The sequence below is a fragment of the Mesocricetus auratus genome, unplaced genomic scaffold (assembly GCF_017639785.1).
Source record: "Mesocricetus auratus isolate SY011 unplaced genomic scaffold, BCM_Maur_2.0 Super-Scaffold_100023, whole genome shotgun sequence".
NCBI lineage: Eukaryota > Metazoa > Chordata > Mammalia > Rodentia > Cricetidae > Mesocricetus > Mesocricetus auratus.
This window is the reverse complement of record NW_024429204.1, coordinates 24,931,206-24,952,396: the sequence shown is the minus strand read 5'-3', so window position 1 is coordinate 24,952,396 and position 21,191 is coordinate 24,931,206.

The window sequence follows — 21,191 nt, the reverse complement described above, 5'->3', positions numbered from 1 at the left end:
AGTTTCAACCCCTGGATCAACATATCAGGAAAAAAAAACCTCCTGCCCTCTCAAAGGAGTCCTCATTCACCTCAGACTCCATTCAGAGGCTGGAAACTGGGATGGGAAGGCATACTCAGGGTTGGTGGTGTTTTTCTCACAGGGCACCTATGGAGTTAGGGTTTCGTTGCTTTTGACAGAGAGCACAATTAGCCTTTAACTCTTTAACCATGACATCATCTTAAAATACAGAGAGGAAATTACCCACCAGCACCCAGAGCCACATGGAAGGAATTAATGCCCTCCTTCACTAACATTCTTTCAAGGCACCATAGTAAATATGCATTATATTTAACCATCATTTTACCCAGAGGCTAAGCATGGGTTTCAGTGAAAATAAATACCTCATAATGTGTAGCAGGATGCTACTGTGGAATTGCAAACATAACATTCCAGAAACCCATCCCCAGTAGAATGCACTGTCTGGTGGCAAGGTCATAGATCAAGAAATGAGGTTGCCAGGTCAATGGGCTGTCTCAGATTAATAATTCAATGATATACCAGTTTGGATTGGTATGAAAATCACTCCAAGACCTGATTGTTTTCCAGCCACTGTTCTAGCTGTGGACAGAATCAGTGTGGTATTCTCAAGGAACAGAAATAACACTGATGACTCACTTTCCCACTACATACTTAACTGTTGGAATATGTCCCATGCTTTTACTTCATTGTATATACTTTACCATGAGTGTACTTTATATGTATTCATCATATAGATTATTCATATATAGAGCTACATAGGAATATAAGAATATATAAACTTATGCCAAATATATGTACATACAAACGCAACATTCAGAAATATAAATAACTACAAAATAAGCACATGAATGTACATATATGCATAAATGTCTATGAATGAATCTTTGAATGAAGATTATTTGTGTTTCCATGGATAAAGAAATGTGACATATAAATTAGGGACTTACTTATAACCTCAAGAAGCACTGTGTTCCAGATCAGTGGGCATGATCTTGAAGAAAAATTATCTAAGATTTTTTGTGCAGAGGGTTGAAATGAGACATATATTCAGATGTACAGTTACCATGGTTTTGAGTACAGGATGAGGTGGAACCTTTATGGATCCCATGTCAGGTGAAGGACAAATGCAGCATCGGGCAGAATTTACATGGAAAAGAAGTTTTACTGGGGAAGGGAAGGGAGAGAGAGAGAGAGAGGAGAGAGAGAAGATAGATAGATAGATAGACAGACAGATACGAAAGAGACAGAGAGGCAGACAGATCTGTCAGCCTCCTCAGAGAAATGGTAGAGAGAGAGAGATCGAAAGTAGGTGGAGCTTGTCCCTTAAAGGGACCTTTGCACCTGCATACAGAGCCAGGGTCCTGCCTGTCTTGGGTGCGTGTAGGGTTGACAGACTCTGCCAGGTTCCCAAGGGGCAGGGCAAAGGTTAGCTTGGATGATAACATTTTTCCTCAGCATGCCACTTACTGCCTTCTATATTTATTTATATTTTATTTATTTATTTAGTTAGTTAGTTGGCTACTTATTAAGTTTTGGAGACAGGATCTCTCTATGTAGCTCTGACTGTCCTGTAGCTCACTATGTAGACCAGACTGGCCTTGAACTCAGAGAGATCCACATGCCTCTGCCTCCCACATGCTGGGATTAAAGGTGTGCACCATCCCACCAGGCTACGATGTCAGTAGTGCTAAGTTTGTGAATGCACTCTGTGAAAACACTGTGAAGTCTTCACAGATCTTAGGATTCAGTAAAGGAGAGTTATTCTAAGCTGTGTCTCTCTATTTCTCTCTACATGTAATCATAGTTGAATATCAGAATCTTCAAGGATTATGTTTGAAAAGGAACAATTCAATTTTTCTAAAATACCTAGTAAGATTATTAATGATTTTATATGCTCAATAAACGTGTAAAGGCAGTCAAATACAGAAGGGATCTGGCTGTATCAAAGACCCAGAAAGACTATGTTCTCTGAGGAAAGGAAGGCTTCAGAAAAGGTTGAAGAGAGTCACTTCATGAGAAATTCAGCAGAATTGTTTCAGAAGTTATAAAAACAGAAAGAGAGGATTCAATTGACTTCATGTGGTATCCTGTGATGATTTAACTTCATTAACAATTTGACTGCATCTGTCATCACCCATGAGATACACCCATTCTCAATATAGGTACTGTCTCACAGACAGGGATCCCAGACTGAATACAAAAGGAATAGTATTGGTGCAGCTAAAGGTCCACCATTCATCTTTCTCTGTTTCCCAGCTGCAGACTCAATGGGACCAGCTTCCTGTGTATCTGCATTATAGAGCTGTCCTTCCTGCCAGACATTTTTAGCCAGGATAGACTGTATCTTCAAACTCAGTCAAATAAACCCTCCTTCCTTGAGATACTTTCACCAGGCAATGAGGAAACTAATCCATGCCCTCACTCTCTTATCAAGTAACATATTGAAGCTCTCTCACACACACAACATACATACTTGGAAGCATATGCTCACACAGGCATGTGGCTATTCAGTAACTTCTTCACGAATAATCACACATATATGCTCACATAGTTTCTTGGATGCCCAGTCGTGAAAGCCGCAATAAAGTTTCTGTTCTTACTCCTAAAATATACACTTGACTTCCAAGATTGTGAGTTGTCAAGGATGACCTTGGTGGTCAATCCTACTGGAAGAGTTAGTATGCTTAAGATTTCCTCTTAACCCAGCTATTAAGTTTTTAGACATTAATTTGCTTCTCTAACTAGTTCATTCTTATCAGGTATATAGGAGCTATTTACCATCTATTTGACAGGTACAGGCCCATATTAGTTATGCAAATTGGTCCATTCTAAGAACTACACACCATCAAGGCTAGAATTCAAAACCTGTTCACTGGCTACAAGATCCAACACTGATGTCCAGTGTTTTTTAAGCCAAAGGACGGGAAAAAGTGTCTCAGGCAGTCCCAATTATAAATGAACTTCAACTGGCATATAAAATAACTGAAACAGGAAAGAAGAAGAAAAGAACTCAAGTGCACACTGCACATACTAAATATGTTTTATAAAGCATTATTAAACATGCATTTGGTTCTGTGTTCAGAGTGGCAACAGAAAATATGTTTTCTACTGTAGGTCTTAGTCAGGACATTTGAAAGTTGCTGCCCTGTATTCTGCAGCCAAAATCAGTCCCATTACTGGCCCAAGAGTTTTTCTGCATGCATCCAGGCTGAATAAATTGCTTCCTCATGCAATCTCTGTGAACAGTGAACATTCCTATCTCATAACCCTAATCAAATTGTGCTTGGGTTCCTTCCTCAAATGGTGTTTGTGTGTATGTGCATTCTTTCTCCCTGTGTCTTTTGTCTCTGTCTCTCTAGTCCTATGGAAAATCAGAATGGAATGGATGTATATGGCTTTAGACTTCATGGGATGGAAAATTGCTCTTTTTGAGATGATTTCTCCTGTTTTTACATCTGCCAGGTTTTTCTACTTAACAATCTAGCCTAAGATCTAAGACCTTTGGAAAGGAGAATCTAAGGAACACAACAACAAGTTAAATGTCAGGAGAAAAGATGAGAAATGAGAGATATGGTGTGTTAATTATAATGTATATTGTAGGGCTTTTGTTTATTACTGCTGAGGATCAAACCCAAGGTCTTCCTTTATTCTGTTAAGTTATGTGCTCAGTCCCTGAAGTTATTAATTTAAATTAAAAAAACTCTGCAAAGAGACACTTAGTAGCTTACTAAGTATGTTTTGTATAAAGGATATATGAATTTAATTTGTTCACATGGTTGCAGTCCCACGAAATGTTAAAAAACTAATAGCTAGTGGCTAATAGCTGTTGTTTGGCCCATAAAAAGGATGGCAAAGCCTCAACTGGAGAACAGAACACCAGAGAAGAAATGGGAGCTTTTCACCTGTTCTTAACCAAAGCAGGCCAGCATGACATGCGGTACTGGTTATGATGCTTGTGGTACTGTGATGTTTATAAGGTCCATGTGCTCTTCTGTTGCACAGCTTCGTCCAAAAGGAATCAATTCAGAAGGCTGACCATGCTCGAGTGTACGGCCACACACATGAATATATGGCAGTACTCACTGGACAAAGTGGGTCATAAAAATGAGTACATGAAGTTCAGACAGAGATGTGGTAGGTTTGTGGGATCCAGAAGTCCTTGGAGAAAGAGAGTAGACAGCAAATATGGCATAAACACATTGCATGTATGCATGTGTGAAGTTCTTGAAGGATAAGATTGTCACAGAGGTCTTCATAGAATCCAGTCGGTGGGTACCATGTACCCAAGAGTTGTGCATCTGTGGATTCAGCAGAAAATAGCATGGAATATTTGGAAAATAATGATGATCAAGCATAGATTATTTTCAGATTTGTGTTTGGGAACATGTATTTTCAAACAACAGAGTAACTGTTTACACACTGCAGAGTTATTTAGAGATGATTTAAAATTATACAGAAATATGTGTATTGGTCTTAAAGAAACAATATTCCATTTATGCTAAGGTTTTGTTTGTCTGCTAGAAACCAGGATCCTCAGATCATCCCTCATGAGTGATGAGGGATAACTGTGTTTGCATAGGGAATGTTGGTTTGATATATTGGCCAGTTAGTGTAAAGCTTATAGGGGAAATCAATGTATATAATGGCATAGATTTTTAGATATGAATAATAATTTGACAACAATAAAAAGATATCCTAGTCCTAGCAGTTAATATTTTAGCTCTACAGCAGAGGTGACACTCACCTCTTATCAGTTTTTACCATGCTTTGGGGAAAGGTGTTACTGTTGTACCCAAATTCTGAACTCCAGAATCACCAAGAGACCTGTTCCAATGCAAAAGAGTCTTTTATTATTAACGATTTAACTCTATTAACTCGGGCCCTTCCTCCGTTCATCACAGTGGGTGGAATAAGAAGGAGCCAGGAAAACTGGGAGGCAGGGAATTTATTGGTGTATGCAAGGGGAATGTCTAGGGTATACAACAGTCTCAGGACTGGTGAGCTTCTACTCTTGGGTAGCCTGTCCTGTGTTGGTTGGTCAACTGGTTGCTATGGCCTATAGGCCCTCCCAGGGCGGTTGCTATGCTCTGAACTGGTAAGCCACTTTTACTGTAAAGCAATCTCAGAGCCCGCCAGGTAATTTCTGATTGGTTCCCTGCCTTGTGGAGGGTATGTGACCTCCTCGTGACTGGGGCAGGTCCTGCAAGGTCTGAAGGCCAGAAACGAGGACATGTGCTGGGTCAGGGGGCTTTGTTTTACTGGGTCTTTTCTGCAGCTTCGCATAGCTGCTAAAGCAGGGGGCTGGGTGAGGGTCCGGGCCCTTCATTACCACTGATTATCAAGAGCTAATAATACATTTTTCTACACTTGCCATAGTAAACTATACATTGTATAATTACTTTCCTTTGGGAGTAATTAAAAACAGTTGTAGAGGCTAGAAAATCCAAGATAGAAGGAATGTGTCTGAGGAAGGTTTTCTTCTTAAATGTATGAATCAAATTTTGAGGTTATAATATAATTATATCATTTCCTTGTTCTTCTTTCCTCACCCTGTAATATACCAATCCGTACTCTCTTTCAAATTCATAGCCTCATTTAAAATTAACCATTATTGCATACATGTACCCACAACACACACATACAAAACATACACACACACACACACACACACACACACACACACACACACACACACACCACATCTCCCATATCCTGGTCAGTCAGTTTGTACAATGTTACTTGTATGCATATGCTTGGGGTTGACCACTTTCTAGTGGATAAGCAATGGTGTGCTCTTCCCTGGCAAGACTATTTCTCCTGCTTGATTTTTGGTTTCTCTTTTCTCTTTTTTTAATTTGTTTTAGTTTTGGTATGTCAAGAGAGGATTTCTCTGTATAGCCTGCCCTGCATAGGCTGTCCTGGAACTAACTCTGTAGAACAGGGTGGCCTGCAACTAATAATTATCTGCTTTCTCTGCCGCCTGAATGCTGTATTTAAAGGTGTGTGCCACCACACCCAGCTCTCTTGCCTTTATTTTAATGATTCTGCCAAGATGGTTGAGTGGAAAATGCACTAACAAATTTCATTTTGTAATATTATTTATAACAAAATATAGAAATAGAAAATAAGATGGCTGTATGTAAATTAACAAGTCAATAGTTGACAATCTACTTGATCAAAGAATTCACACAGCTCTTTGGATAATGGTCTAAAATCAGAGAAAAACTAATTCAAAAACTCTATACACATACAAAAGTTCTACACAAAACATTCTAGAGGTTTAATTACAAAACTGGTATAAAACCATTACAAAATGCCTTCAAGTAATCATGAATATATTAAGGACAGAGGAATGAACTAAATGCAGTGATCATTGCTTGAAAGTGGTAGAATTTAGGTGTCAATTTTTGTACTTTTTGCTAATGTGTGGTGTGTGTGTGTGTGTATGTGTGTGTGTGTGTGTGAGTGGATTTTCATGTGTGTGAGTGTGCTGTGTATGTGTCAAAAAGGAAACAGGCTGTGGCATTAGTGTTCAAGAGTGGAGAATGAGATGGATAAAATAATTGAGATAAACCCTTACATCTCATGTCCTGGTTAGCATTGGTGACTGGGTGGTAGATGTGATAGCTACAGAGAACCCTTAATTATACTGGTATTATCTTTGCGACAGACAGTAGACACACTACATCAGCATCTTAGAAACTATCTGGAGCATGGTAGAGAAATTATGCATGAGAAATACTCCTCAGAAAATACGAACTTATTATACCTACCTGTTTGGACTCATTCATGCACTCTACTTAACACAAAGTCTGCTCTTATGAGTTTCATTGCTCCAATTTAATGATGCAAAAGTTTGAATGGCTTTCTCAGAATGCCCTAAACTCACCATCGTGGTCAAGCCTCTGTACCTGTGTGTACACTGGTGCCTCATTCCAGAATGCATTCTTACTTTCTACACTTTAGTAGGTAGGCAGAATATAAAACAATTGAACTTGATGAAATGCAACTTCTCTCTTAAAACTTGTCTTAGCATCCTCTCTCTCTACTCTGGATGTGCCTAACCTTGTATCTATTCCATTGTCCTTCATCCTTTGCACGTGAGTTGGCACTGAGCTCTTCCTGTTCATTTCTTACACTGTCCTGGAACTCACTGAGGGAAAGGAGATTGATTGTCTTTTCTGTTTCCCCACTCCTCCCATTTTGGGTGTGAGATGGGGGATTAATACAGGATCTCACTCTGTAGTCTAGGCACGTCAGAAACTCAAGGCAATTACCCAGCCTCTGCCCCTCGTGTGTTGGGATGAAAGATATCTGCCATCACTCTAAGCTCACTTCTACTTGTCTATACAGTACCTAATACAAACTTTGCATATATGTGGGTGCTGGGAATTAAGCTCTGGTCCTCTGCAAGAATAGCAAACACTCAAGAGCTGAGCCATCTCTCCCATCCCAGATGGAATTTCTAGCATCATAACGTCTTCACAGTTGAATTGACATTTTTCAAAAGGCAGTCATAAAGCTTTCCCCTTGCTGTTTTCTCATCCTAACCTTTAACAATAAGAGAAGTTCTGCAAAGGCTCAAGACCTTTGTATCAGACCTTTTTTTTCTTTTTCTTCTCACTGTTCTCTCCTTCAACACCAATTCAGTGCCTCACCAGGCAAAGACATGGAAACACTTCCAGATTCAGTTCCCTAATCATTAGAAAGACCAACATTTTTAGTTTGAATGCTGCATGGAACTTTGGCCACAAGGGTCAGCTTCTCAAAGCCATTTCCAAGCCCAGGGAGCTGAGGTGACTGATAGAATTATTCTTGCTTAGGAAGGGGCAACAGGCTTAGACTCCAGAGAGCACATATTCATTGCCTATGGTTATTTTATTTAAGTTTTAACCTTTATCAAGAGAAAAGAATGAGGAACTTTAAAAATGTTCACAATGGAGCTACACAAGCTGGTGTATGCCCTTCAATTATGCCCCTCAGGGCACTGAGACAGGAGGCCACCCTGACCAACCTGGTGAGGCTAACCAGGAGTATATAGGAAGACCCTGTTTCAAAAATGATTAGTTAGTTAAAATTAAAACAGTTCTTAAAACATGATAGTAAAAACGAGTACATAAAAAGAGCAAAAGTATAAATAATAAAAATGATCTTAGGGATAAAGTTATGCTTGATGATGTTAAGCAATTTAAAGGAATAGGTGTTTGAGTCTCCTTGCAGGGACCATAGGGGAAACTAGGATAAGTATGTGGAATAATTATGAAATTTATAGTCTTATTAGATATGCATAGACCAATTGCCTCTGTCCCCTAATTTTATTGTGTTCTAGCTCTGGACAAATTGTCTTCCACAAGTTCCATGGGTAGTCACTTGGTAACCACGGCAATGAAAAACTGAAGAAGTGTGTTTGCCTCATTTCTTATGATACTCCATAGATCTTGGAAAACCAGAACACAGAAGGCACACTTCTCATTAACCAGCATGCCAGTCAGACTTTCTGCTGCTGTGACAAACACGAGAGAGCAACAAGGTTTTATTTGGGCTCACTGCATTAGTCTGTTGTTCTCAAATCTGATGATCCTGGGCTCAGCGTGAGGCAGACACCGTGGTAGTGGGGGCTTGCGGCTTCTTAGATCATTGCAGGGTAGAAATCGAGAAAAATAGAGGGAAAGAGGAAGATGGGGTCTGAGAGTGAGAGAGGGAGAGATGGAGTGAGGGAAAGAGAGATACATGGACACTTCCTTGCTTATTCACTCACACATTATAAAAATAGTCACATACTTCCTTTCTGTGGTTCAAAACCTATCATACAAATAAATTATTTCTACTGACCTCATGCTTTCTAAATTCAGTGATGAGAATGTGAAGATGATGACCAAGTTTGGAAACCATCATTTTGAAATATCTAAACTATAACAGTTGGAACGGATAGGACTAGATCGCCCTCGAAGTCTCTTCCAAAGAAAACATCCTATGATGTTCAAAGTTTAAAATAATAATAATAGTGAAATGGCAAAAATTGAGTAAGCAGAACAGAGAAGTGTACTTTGAGGGTGGGAATGAATGACATGCTTTGCACAGATTGTAGTTATATACCCTGGTCAGAGAAAGAAAAATGGTATTATATATCCGACTAAGTAGCCCATTTTACTGTTTCTAATCAGACATTTAGAACTGTTAGATTCTTTTTCCTCATGGCTGAGACTGTTCAACTCTCTGCCAATGGGAATGTGAAAGATTTAATGTCAGTGAGAATTTTATGCAATCCTAGTCTTTGGAGATGTCAAGTGTGTCACCTTGGGCTATTCATTTAATCTTGGAATGTGACAACAGTACAACTTTTAACTCAGACAAAGGATAGCCTCAATTGGAATAGATAGCAAATTTGATACCAATTTAAGAGCTTTGTTTTCTGACATCATCTAATTCCTTACAAGAAGCTGCCATGAGATGTGAAATCTGGAACAGCTGAAACCAAGGGAAACCCGGCTCTTTGTATAGCAGAGCCTCTGGATTCTCTAAGCAGGGTCTGCATCACTGCCTCCCACAGTTTCCTGAGACAAAAACATGCCATAGAGACTTTTTGACCTATTTGATATCGTTTTCAGCAGAACAAAGATGTTTATGTGCTGTGTAGCATTTTGGCAATTTATGCTGGGAGCAAAGTTTAAAAGTTCCGAATTTACATGAATACCCTAACCTCATTTAGCAGTGTCTCCTTTGAAAAGGTGAACTTGATACGCTTTTAAATTGCATGCCGTTGGGTGCAGTTAAGATGGTGACCCTGCATGGAATGCATTTAAAATCTCCCTGGAGTAGAAAAGCAGAGACCAGGGTTCTCATTCTTCCCCCTCTTTCTCTTTCTTCTTTGCAGATCAAAATGCTTGCTGATAGAAAACACCTTCAAGAAATCCTTGCTAAAAATGTGATTTAAAAAAAAGAGTAATTATTAAACACAATTTTATAGGAATCAAAACAAAGCTGGTTAGAAGTCAAAGATTACTAAAGTGACATCTTTTACTAACAGCAATGACTTTAATGCATTTTTCACAGCCAGAGCCGTCTCCCTCTGATGAAATCTGTGTATTACACACATCCCTGGAAGCATCAATGTGAAGGATATGAAGAACTACTAAGACATTCATATCCTTTGGTTGACAAGTTATGAATCTAGAAACTACTTGAGTTACATTTATTTTTTTTCAAGAGGCCCACTTATGTAGTTATGCTGAACACATGACCTCCAAAGATTTATCAGGTAGAAATGCCCCGGATTTGCTTATAGCTTTAGGAGGGCATTCCCTTAGTTCAGCAGATCATGGGAAAAGGGAGTATTCGTGGGATTTCCATGATGCTTCCATAAGAGAGAAAATGTCTGATAGCAATGGGAAGCCAATTAATCTATCAAGATGGGTGGTGAGTAGAACACAAGGCAAAACATGAGCATTTTAATCTTTGAACAATATAGAAATAGTCATGAAGCATTAAAGACTATTTCATAAGTACTGTGACTTTACTCATTTTTTTTTTACTGGGACAGGATCACACTGAGTAGCTCTAACTCTCCTCAAAAATCACTATGTATACAAGACTGGCCTTAAACTACAGGCACCTATCTGCCTCTGCTTCCCTATTATCGGGATTCGAGTGAGTCACCACACACAGAAACTTTGCTTATTTTATACACACTTGAAGGGAATCAAATTGATACAAGAGATAAAAATCACAGACTGTCATGAAGTGGTAGTTTATACTTTTTAATTAGCATTAGCTTTCAAGTGATGATGTTGGAAGTGATATTTCTTTTCTAAAAATATAGTGAACCTAACTTTTCCAGGCAGTCAATAATTTTATAGAAACTCGGAGAACTCGGATAGATTCTATATCAGACTCTATGGTTTTTTGGGGGGGGGTTGCATGTAGATCTACCATATATACAATGTATTGTCTTTGGGGGACTTAAGATGGCAAGTTTTATAAATGACCTCTTTATATTTCCTTCTGGAAATATAACTAGAGACAATTCAGGAGGAATCAGAAGTCAAAGACAAGATATTGATCAAAAACTGTAGAGGAATAAGTTTAACTATGTATACTTGATTTTAAATGTGGGTGTTCCTTAGTAACCAAATGCAGATTAATATTTTAAAGTTCTTAGGATACTGACACCAGAAATGGCAGAGATAATGTTTGTCCCACTGACCCTTATCCAAAGAGCTTCAGGCACTGATGACTGAGGTTCCAGGGAAAGATGCTTACAAAGAGTTAGGTAAAGGGTGAGGCAGTATGATAGGGCCTCCTGGATGTACCAGTAGCTCCTCGCAGGTTAGATAGCAAAGAAAATGATTGTGAGTACTATGTTTGTACTAGCCTGTTTTACTATATTTTTATTGAAAGTAGTAAGTCTGCTTTTCTCTCATTGTACACTTATCACCTTTAAGGATATGACTAGACCCTTACCTGTCATTTAGTCTACACTGTGTGATATAGTCTTCATAAGGAAGCCTGGTTAACAAGGGAAGGAAGGAGAGGAACACAATGTGATGGACAAGGAAAGTCAGTATCTATCCCAGAAAGACAAAATCAGTGATCTCCTAGATGCAGGGTACACAGAAGTGAAGACGTGCTGTGGTAAAGGAAATGACATCATTCTCCTGGCCACATGCATCAGATGTGGCCAGCAAGATGCTCAAAATTACACTAGAGGGAAACTTCAAAGATGATGATCTAGATGGCCAGTCTATCCCAAGTTACAGGGTAGAGAAGTTGATAAAAATGGTTTTTAGTTTATAAGGAGATAAAGTACACAAGTGAGGGCTTATCATTTGAAAAATGTTTCCCTTTTCTTACAGACAGGGAAAAAGTCTGAATGCCTTGCTTGTCTTTTGTTTCTGAATATTTTTCCACTTTACCTTCTAACTCCACTCAAGTCAAACCTTTTCGTGTGTAGCTTAAAGCTCCCAGTTCTGGGTGCTCCTAAGCCTCTCACTCTCTACAAATTGACCAGTTGCAGATCACTTTGTTAACTACCATTGCCCTACCCTTAACCAAGAAGCTATATGTAATTGATGGTTTCTGGAAAAAAGTCACTAGGTATATAAAAAACACTACCACATGGCTCTATGCACAGGGAGAGTTGACAAATACAAAATAGATTCCATGTTCTTTGTGTGTGTGTGTGTGTGTGTGTGTGTGTGTGTGTGCACTCGCACGTGTGCTTTCTCTGTCTTTTTATTTTACTTAGGTAGTTTTTGATGACTTTTTTCTTTTTTAGTTTGTTTTAATTTTCAAGGTTTGTTTCTCTCCTTTTCTGAGAGAGGAGATAGCATGAGATTGCATGGGTAGGGAGGTGAGAAGAATTGTGGAAGCATCTGAGGGAGGGAGAAGCATGTAATCAAGATATATAATATGAAAATTTGTAAATAGAAATTTAAATAAAAATTTCTGCCAAACACAGTTTCCCTCTCACTCCTGAACAGCAACCAATTCTTATTGCCCTTCCCAAGTCTTTTGGAACCTCCTGAATGCTCTACCTCCATGAAAAACTAGTATTTCATCTTACTCAATGTGTACACAAATATTGTAGCTGGGATGCTAAGCCTAAACCTCCTCCTGCCTAAGCAGCACAATAGTCAACTTTTCTTTCTTCTGAAGTCTCCTTCAATTCCCATGGAGACCATCCTCCTGCCTTTACAGTCTCCAAAGAGCTTAACTGGGCTGATGTGCTCTTAAATAACGAATGAGTTGGAGGGTGTGAAATTAATGGTGGGTGAGCAAAACTTTGGCCAATGTTTAATCACGATGAAACACTAATAGAATTGCTGATAAGATACCAGTATTTAGGTCCCCAGCTTTTGCTTTACATGCTTTGTATTTGGAAAGCATATGAGCCAAAGGGGGAAAACAAACACGGCATGGAATCCACTACTCAGGGATAAGTGAGACTGTGGCAAATGCACTTTGAACACTCCGATCCCAGAGATGGCTCAGTGAATTCTTACGTGGCTGCCTTCCTGTGCCCCAGGGCTGCACAATTTCCTCCTTTTCAGATTGACAGACACCCATCAGAGCTGATACGTGGGTAGGAAGGGGCTGAGGTTGAGTCATGTCATAGATGTATGAGCATCTTGGAGTAGAATTGTTTCCTCTCTACAACTTCAGTTTCCTCTCCTGTTAAATGACCAAAGCAATAGAAATAATACCAGTAACTACCTTTTAAAATGATACACATGGGCAACTCAGCCCATTCAGCTGATTTTCTCATCTATTGCAAATATACATTTTAATTAGTGTGTTTTTCCTGGTGTTCTAATAAAACAATTAAGACTGGGTAATTTATAAAGAAAAGTTTAAATATGGTCAGGGTGCTTACTGTGTTACAACATAGTAAAGAATTAAAAATGATTAATGGCCTCAAGTAGAAGAGCCTAGCATGTGAAGTTATTGCTCTTAGTGACAACTTACTACATGAGACTATTACTTCTGAGGTGGTAACCCCCCAAGACTAATTCCCTTCCATTAGTCCAGACCTATTAAAGGTTCAACCACCTTTCATCATCACCACATCAAGACCCACACTTCCAGTAGATGAAACTTCTGTGGGCATTGATGTTGCTGTATATCAGTGGTTCTCAACATGTGGGTTGTGACCCTTTGGGGATGGCACATATCATATATCATGCATATAAGATATTTATATTAATTCAGAACAAAATTACAGTTATGAAGTGACAACATAATCTCATGGTTAGGAGTCAACACGGCATGAAGAATTTTATTGAAGGGTTGAAACATTAGGAAGGTTAACAACCACTACTGTACATAAACCCCATTATTCTGTTCTTGGCCACCAGTGCCATGTTTTACTCAAAACACTAAGTATATACATTCCATACCAATATGCTCAACATCATAATTCATTTCAGCATCACTCAAAAGTTCAAATCCAAAGTCTCCTCAGAGGCCCCAGGTAAGCTTCTTTCAGCTGCAAGCCTGTAAATTAAAAACAAGTTATATACTTCAAATATACAATGGCAAAATACATGCAGGGTAATTCCAATTCCAAAGACAAATGCTCAAAATTAAAAGGGTTTCTGGCTCCCAGCAAGATCAAAGCTAAACAGTGCAGACATCAAATCCACCATACCGTGCTCACTAAGGTGGTATGTAGACCATTCTTTCCCTGGGAAACCTTGCCTCCATAGCATTGCTGGTTGCACTGCTCACGGATACTCCCTGAGGTTGCCTGTTGGAACCTGTGAGTCTCCCAGGATGCAAGTTGGCATTGCCTCTTACTTTAGTGTCTCAAGAACAGTAGTGATACTTCATTGGATCCATTAGGCATTCCAGTAAAGAATCCTTACCATATCTGCTTGAACCCTTGAGATTTCCTTTGAAAACTCAGTGGGAGCCACTAATGACTCCAGAATTCCTACATTCTACAAGCCTGCAAAATTAGCACAGACTAGAGTATGGCAGTGTGAATGTTTCTAGCTTGGTGGTTAAATCCTGTTAGTTGTTATGTTTGGGGAAAATGATCTTTAACAAATCATAATGTTGTATTTGCTTCTATCACTTTGCATAGTCCATAGGATCCATGCCAATGCCTGTACTTGGTCATTTTGGAGCGTAAATTAAGTCCCAAAACAACACTGGGTACTAGGACTGTGGATATAACATTTGGTTTATTCTCCCAAATTGTTCTTTTCTAGGATGCCTTCAGGGTGTGTCTGGAGAGGTGGCCTCTGAAATTTCTCAGATGCCCTTGAGGCTCTTTTCCTGTTGTCCTGAAAAAAATGATAGTGAGCTTCTTTATATCTGTGATACTCTCATTAGCAAGTGGTCATTTGTCTTTATCAGTATTTTGTTTCCCAAGCGAGGTTTTCTCTACTGTAAATTTCCATATTATTCCCCCTGTTTCCTTTGCTCTTAGTTCATGCTGGAAGCTGCCAAAAGCACTCATGTAGCTCCTCCTGTATTTTGTTTAGGAATTTCATGTGTCAGTTAAACCAGGGCATCATTCCTAAAGCCCTAGGGCATGGACAGAGTTCAGCAGCTGTTAGCTGCTTTGGAATGAGAATGACACTTTCTCCAGTTTCCAGTAGGACAGTCCTCATTTCTTTCTGAGACCTCATCCTCTTGGAGAATATCTAGATCTTTCCTTATATCTTTTATTCTAAGCAGTCACCAGCATCACTCAGAATGCTTCTTATATCACTGAACTGTCTACTTTCTGCTTGCTGTTCAAACCTTGCTTAAAACCCAGTTCCAAGCTTCCTCTGTATTGTTAAATATTATTATCCCAACAATCATATCCTATAGTGCTGGTTCCCAATATGAGTCAATTACCTGCTGCTATAACAAAATATACCCGAAGTGCAATACCTTATTTAAAGGAAATCATTTCATTGAGTTTATGAGTTTCAGAGGCTAAAAGTCTAAGAAGATCCATAAGCCCTATCTGTCTGGGCTTTTTGTGAGGGGCACCTTGATGTTTTTTCAGCATGGTGAAGAATCTGGAAGATACATGGCATATACAAGCAGGACTGGATGTAGAGTGTCAATTTTATCCCAACCTACAATAGTGACAGATAACTTTCTGGACCAGCGGGTATCCCTTGGGCAGTGATTTAATCACCATCCCTGTGTCCCTATCTCATATCATTTCCACCACATTCCAGCTTCACCATGTGTGCCTTTGGAAAATATTCAGACCAGATCTAAAACACAGCAATAGTATAAGATGGATCTTCAAAATTATCCAAACTACTAGCAAAATGTGTATGAATTTCAAAACTGAAACTGATGATGGAGTGAGAAGTGTTATCAACACAAGTTTGCAATGGATATCTAGGAAAATTTTAGCTGGGTATTTGCAACTTAAAATATATGCTCATGTTCTTTGCTTTGACTCAGTAGAAAGCAAGGGTGAGTGTGGAAAATTAAGAGCTTTTACTCGGAGGGCTTGTAATTATTGTTTGTCTCCCATCGTCACACAGATGCCAAGCTTTTGCGTTTAGAAGGATTTTATATTAAACATGGGTGCAGTGACAATCTCTTGTCACTTAAACTAGCAGACTGTTTCCTCCCACAGTCTGAGGCAGAATGATGGGAGTACCCGCAGCTGGTGTGTAAAGCTCGCCTCTTGATGTGTTCCGGTACAGTGAATTTTAACAAGTCCAAATGTCACACCTGGTTCTGTAACTTTGCATGGTCCCCATAATCCATGAATCATGCCACCACTGAATTACTTTTAGGGGAAGTGACTTGGGAAAGAGCATACGTTTCTAAAGTTGTTATAAAGGAAACTGTTCACAGAAATATGTACAGGAGAAGATGAACATATGGAAATTTTCATGGTGTGTTTTCCTCTAGAGTCAATGAAAAGGAATGTCAAACCACAAAGAATCTTTTCCCTGGGGTTTTGGAGAATGATAGCGGGAGTCTTTAAGAGGTACTTAGAGCAGTCGTGTTTGGAAATGGCTGAATCATAAAAAAAAAAAAAAGGTGTAGGGTACGGATTTCTTTTTGAAGTCTTCTGGAAACTTCAGCTTTCTTTTTAAGAATGTGAATAGGATTTTCGCCTCCTTGGAAGTGAGGCAGAGCTGTTTGGCTGTAATGGCTGACTGAGGACATGCAGCGTGTTCTAATTCACCTCCTCACACAAGGATATCCAGCTCACCCTTCTGTCAAGGCGGTGCAGTCCTCTCTCCAAAGGTTTCTCTGCTCTCCTCTGCTTGATTTCATTTCCACCATTCTATAAACATAAAATCATAAATCTTTGTATTGTACAGTTTTCCATTTGTTTAAAAATATCTTGTATGGAACTGGGGTCACACCCTTCCAGACTACCAAGTCCCTAAAGGGAATCGGGAAGTCTTCATTCTTAGTGTCTAGCTCACTCTTGACCACACTAGAGAGGCTTTAAAATACTGGAAGCAATCCACTTACCAATTGATCTCAATTAAGTATAGCTTCTTCAGTCAAGGGCAAATAGTTCATACGCAAAATAAAACGAATTGCCATTTGCTAAGCCTTTGGGGTCCATCAAACTTAATGCTTTCTTTTTAAAAAAAGTCATGTAACATATTCTCAGTAGCAGTGGCAATGCATGCACAATTGGTGGCAAAGTAATCTGTGTTTAGGTTTGGATCATTCTTTCCTGTGGGTGTTGCAGGTGTGCAGATGAGTTCAGCAGAATCGTTGCCTCCTATCTGTTACCTCCTGGTAGCCCTACCCCCATTTGTCGTAACCCAAAGCATTCTGACGATGGCAGATGACTTTGAGTGGTTGTTTGCTCTTAGCTGTGAGCTACTGTCTTGAAATCCACTTTTACTTCCTTCTGTGTCTCTGTAATGTTGGCACCTGGTCCACGTCACGAGAAAGATAGAAGCAGATTGGACCGGGTGTATTGGTTACTTTTCTCCTTGCTATAACCAAACACCTGATGAGAGGTAGATGAAGGGAGAAAGGATGTGTGTGGCTTCATGGTTTGAGAGGGAACAGTCCGTTGAGGCAAGGAAGGCTTGATGGTGGGGGCATGAGATGGAGTGGTGTAAGGTGGCTTGTCAACCTGCATCTTCATTTAGAAAGCAAGGAGAGGTAAACACTGCTCTCTCTCTCTCTCTCTCTCTCTCTCTCTCTCTCTCTCTCTCTCTCTCTCTCTCTCTGTCTCTCTCTCTCTGTCTCTCTCTCTGTCTCTCTCTCTGTCTCTCTCTCTCTCTCTCAGTCTGAGATCACACATCATTGGATGGTGCCACCCATAAATTTTCTATCAGCTAGTACTCCCTAGAAACACCCTTACAGGCAAGCTGAAGGAGTGACTAGCCAATGTCCCATTCATTTCTTAATTCAATAAAATTGCCAAAATTAATTGACAGAAATGCATCCACCAGGTCCATGAACGCCATTCCTTTAGCCTCAGAACTGTTCACTAATCAGTGAGGACCTGTCTGGCTTGAGTTTTGAGCATGCTCCGGAAGGTGGTGCCATGAACAGAGCTTTGGAGTTGGTCTACACTGGATCACAGGCCCATTATCCACAGGCTGTACTACCTTTCTAGAAAAGGGCTCCTCCGCTGTGTTATAAGTGTTGGGAGTTCAGAAAACAATACCCGCATAGTGTAACACTTGGACACGCTGAGGTCATTAAGTTGAAGGATGTGGGGGAAGGATTCACTGTTCGGTGCTCACAAACGAGGACTGCTGAAACACAGCCCCGCTCATTCACCTGCTTGCAGAAGGCATGTCTGTGCGTGCCTTAGCAGCTTCAGCAACAGAACCGCTCAACAGCAATGGGTAGCCATTGGCCTGAAGCCTTGAAAGAATCTACTGTTCTTTAGAGAAGTGGACCAACCTCTTTTATACTTACTGATGAGGCTCCAGAAGAATATACCCCCAAATACGGCACTTCCTGGATCTCACAGTAAGAGCACCTAGGGAGTAGCAAAAGCAGTAAATGCCTCCAAGTTTCCTATCTGCATTAAGTTTGTCCCTGTCACAATGGAACATGACTCTCTTCATTCACTGCCACATGACAGATTCAACTCCATCACAGAGGAAAAGGCTACAGTGCTCCAACTTTACATCAGACAACATTCCTATAAGATGTGTTAAATTATTGTCCTTGATTTAGTCATAAGATACAGCCAATGAGCAGAAAAGTGAAAAGCTTCCCTGTGGGGGCTGGAGATAGGACAGTGGTGAGGACTCAAGATTCCATGTTTGAGTCCCAGGTGGCACCATCTACAATTCTAGTTTCCAAGGATGCAATGCCCTTTTCTGGCATCTGTAGGTACTGCATACACATGGTGTACATACAAACATGCAGACAAACAACTACACACCCAAAATTTTAAAAAATACCAAAATTCCTTTTAAAAAGCTTCCTTGTTGTTGAGAAGTTAGTGGTAGATATTGTTCAGCTTCAAACCCAGGGATTCTGGATCAGAAGCTAGGTGTCCTATTAATCTTCAGACATACCACCTCTCTTCTGGTACATTGGCTATAGAATCAAACATTTCACTTCCACGAGCATGGCTTTTGGCAAGTAGCTAAATCACCATTGGTCATATTGACTGTCTGTTAAATTCCACTATCAGTAGAACCACATATCTCTTTAACATAATTATGTGTCCTGATAAATGCATTACTTTGAGAAAAATCCTAAAATGATTATGATATCACTAGGTGACTTAATGTTCCACTATTGACTCAAATCCCTTATATGGCTTGTAACTTACCTGAATTATATCATCTTTATTTGTGGTGAAGTCGTCCATTTTATAAAGGCAAATTATGATGCTTATCATATGTAAACAACACCCCTGCTCAATGTTGACTATCATTCTTGTCCCTTAGGATGACAAGTATGTCATCTTAGCAAGAGTGAATAGCCAATGTGGGATCATGCCTCTTAAACTCCCTTCCTTCACATTCTTTAAAGTCCCCACACACAAACCTAGCTCTGCCCATTCATAAAATTGACTCTGACAATATAAACATGTGTATAATGTGCTCATATGTCACCCACCTCCTGGAAGGAATCCTTCAGCTCAGTTCTGCGGTCTACTATGCCCCTGAATACAATCACTTTCTTTTGTGGGTTTGGCTTGATGCACACATTGTAGCCTCAGGCATGCATGCATGCATGTATTTTTAGATCAGCCTCTGAAAATGGACCATCCGCATTTTTAAAAATAAACTTGTATAGGATGAAACCTGGAATCAATGAGTGAAGGATAAAACATTTCTAATTCTGCCTTGTACTCTTCGCTGCTAGCAACCAAATCTCACCCCCTCCCACCCTTTCAGCTTATTCTTTCATTTCCTACTCCAAAACCATGTGGTGCAGATTTCGGTCACTGGCAAGTGTGGAGTTTTTTGTTTAGTATAAATTTAAGATTCCTTTGGAGTCTTAGCTCTTGAGAAACACTCTCAAAATTTTCAGGATATGTGTGCACGTTCCCAGAGCTCCTTAGAAAATCAGTATAATGAGGGTTCTCACAAAAGATCCTCTTCACACTAAGGGTTTGTCAGGTATCCCTGGTAGGGGGCTATACCCAGTGAACACAATAAACTCCTTTGTGCGACTCCAAAGAGGCCATGGAGGACATACCTTACTCTCCCATTTCTCCCCCATGTGTCTTAACAGCCAGGAATGAAATTTACAGGGCTGAATACTGTTGCTGTGGCAACTCACATTGATCCCTGCTCACAGTGATATGTGCAGATCTTTCTGGGGACTGGAGACCGTGACTCGGTGACAGTTCTCTGGGTGGGAGAGGAGGGTCTGCTCTTATAACATCAACACTATTCATTCCCAACCTGGTGAAGAGCAATGTTAAACTGTAGAGACCAGTCAAGCTGAGAAAGGTTGAGTTAAACTCCAGAGACTGGTCAGCTTGAGAAAGACTGAGTACTCACAGAGCATTGGAGACCCCAGAACAGACCTGCAGGAAAGACCTCACTGGAAGGAACGTGGTTGCTCAGAATGAAAATGAGGGACAGGGTTGGGAAAGTAAAAGAGCAACGGGAAATAAGTGTCAGTCACCAGCTAGAGACCAAAGGCTACCCCAGAGGAAAAGTCTTCTATTGACTGCCTCATAAGATTAGAGAAGTGGTGGGGTAACAAGATCATTGGCAAACCCCAGTTACCTCAGTGAACAATGATTCATTCACTTAGTTTCTTAAGAAAAGGCTTAAGGCAGACATGAGGAAAAGAAACATATAAACCTATGCAGGAATTAATGACACATGGTTACACAGATCTGCTATCATTTGATGTATACCGGGACAAGATCAGACTCTTCTGGAAATTCCATCTGTCCTTCCAGAAGGACAGAAGCTCCCGTGGTGTCATATCTTGCACATTTATTTTTCTTCTAAGAAGCTTCAATGTGCCTGCCTCTGTTGCTCTGTCTCACCTTCAGAAAGAGACAGAAAAAGGAAACCAAGTGATCAGCTTGTGAGGCATTCTGGGGTGGTGATTTGGCAAGCAACCCTATTTCAAATCATCTCATCGACAGTTACATGCCTTTCATCTCACGCACTGTTTTCCGGTGCAAGGAGGTAGAAGGAGCCCCAGGTGTTGCTTTGCTTCTCTGTCTGCACAAGTGACCTAATTCAGCTTCCCTGACTCAGTTTCTGCTAGTTCCCCAATGGGAAGAATGC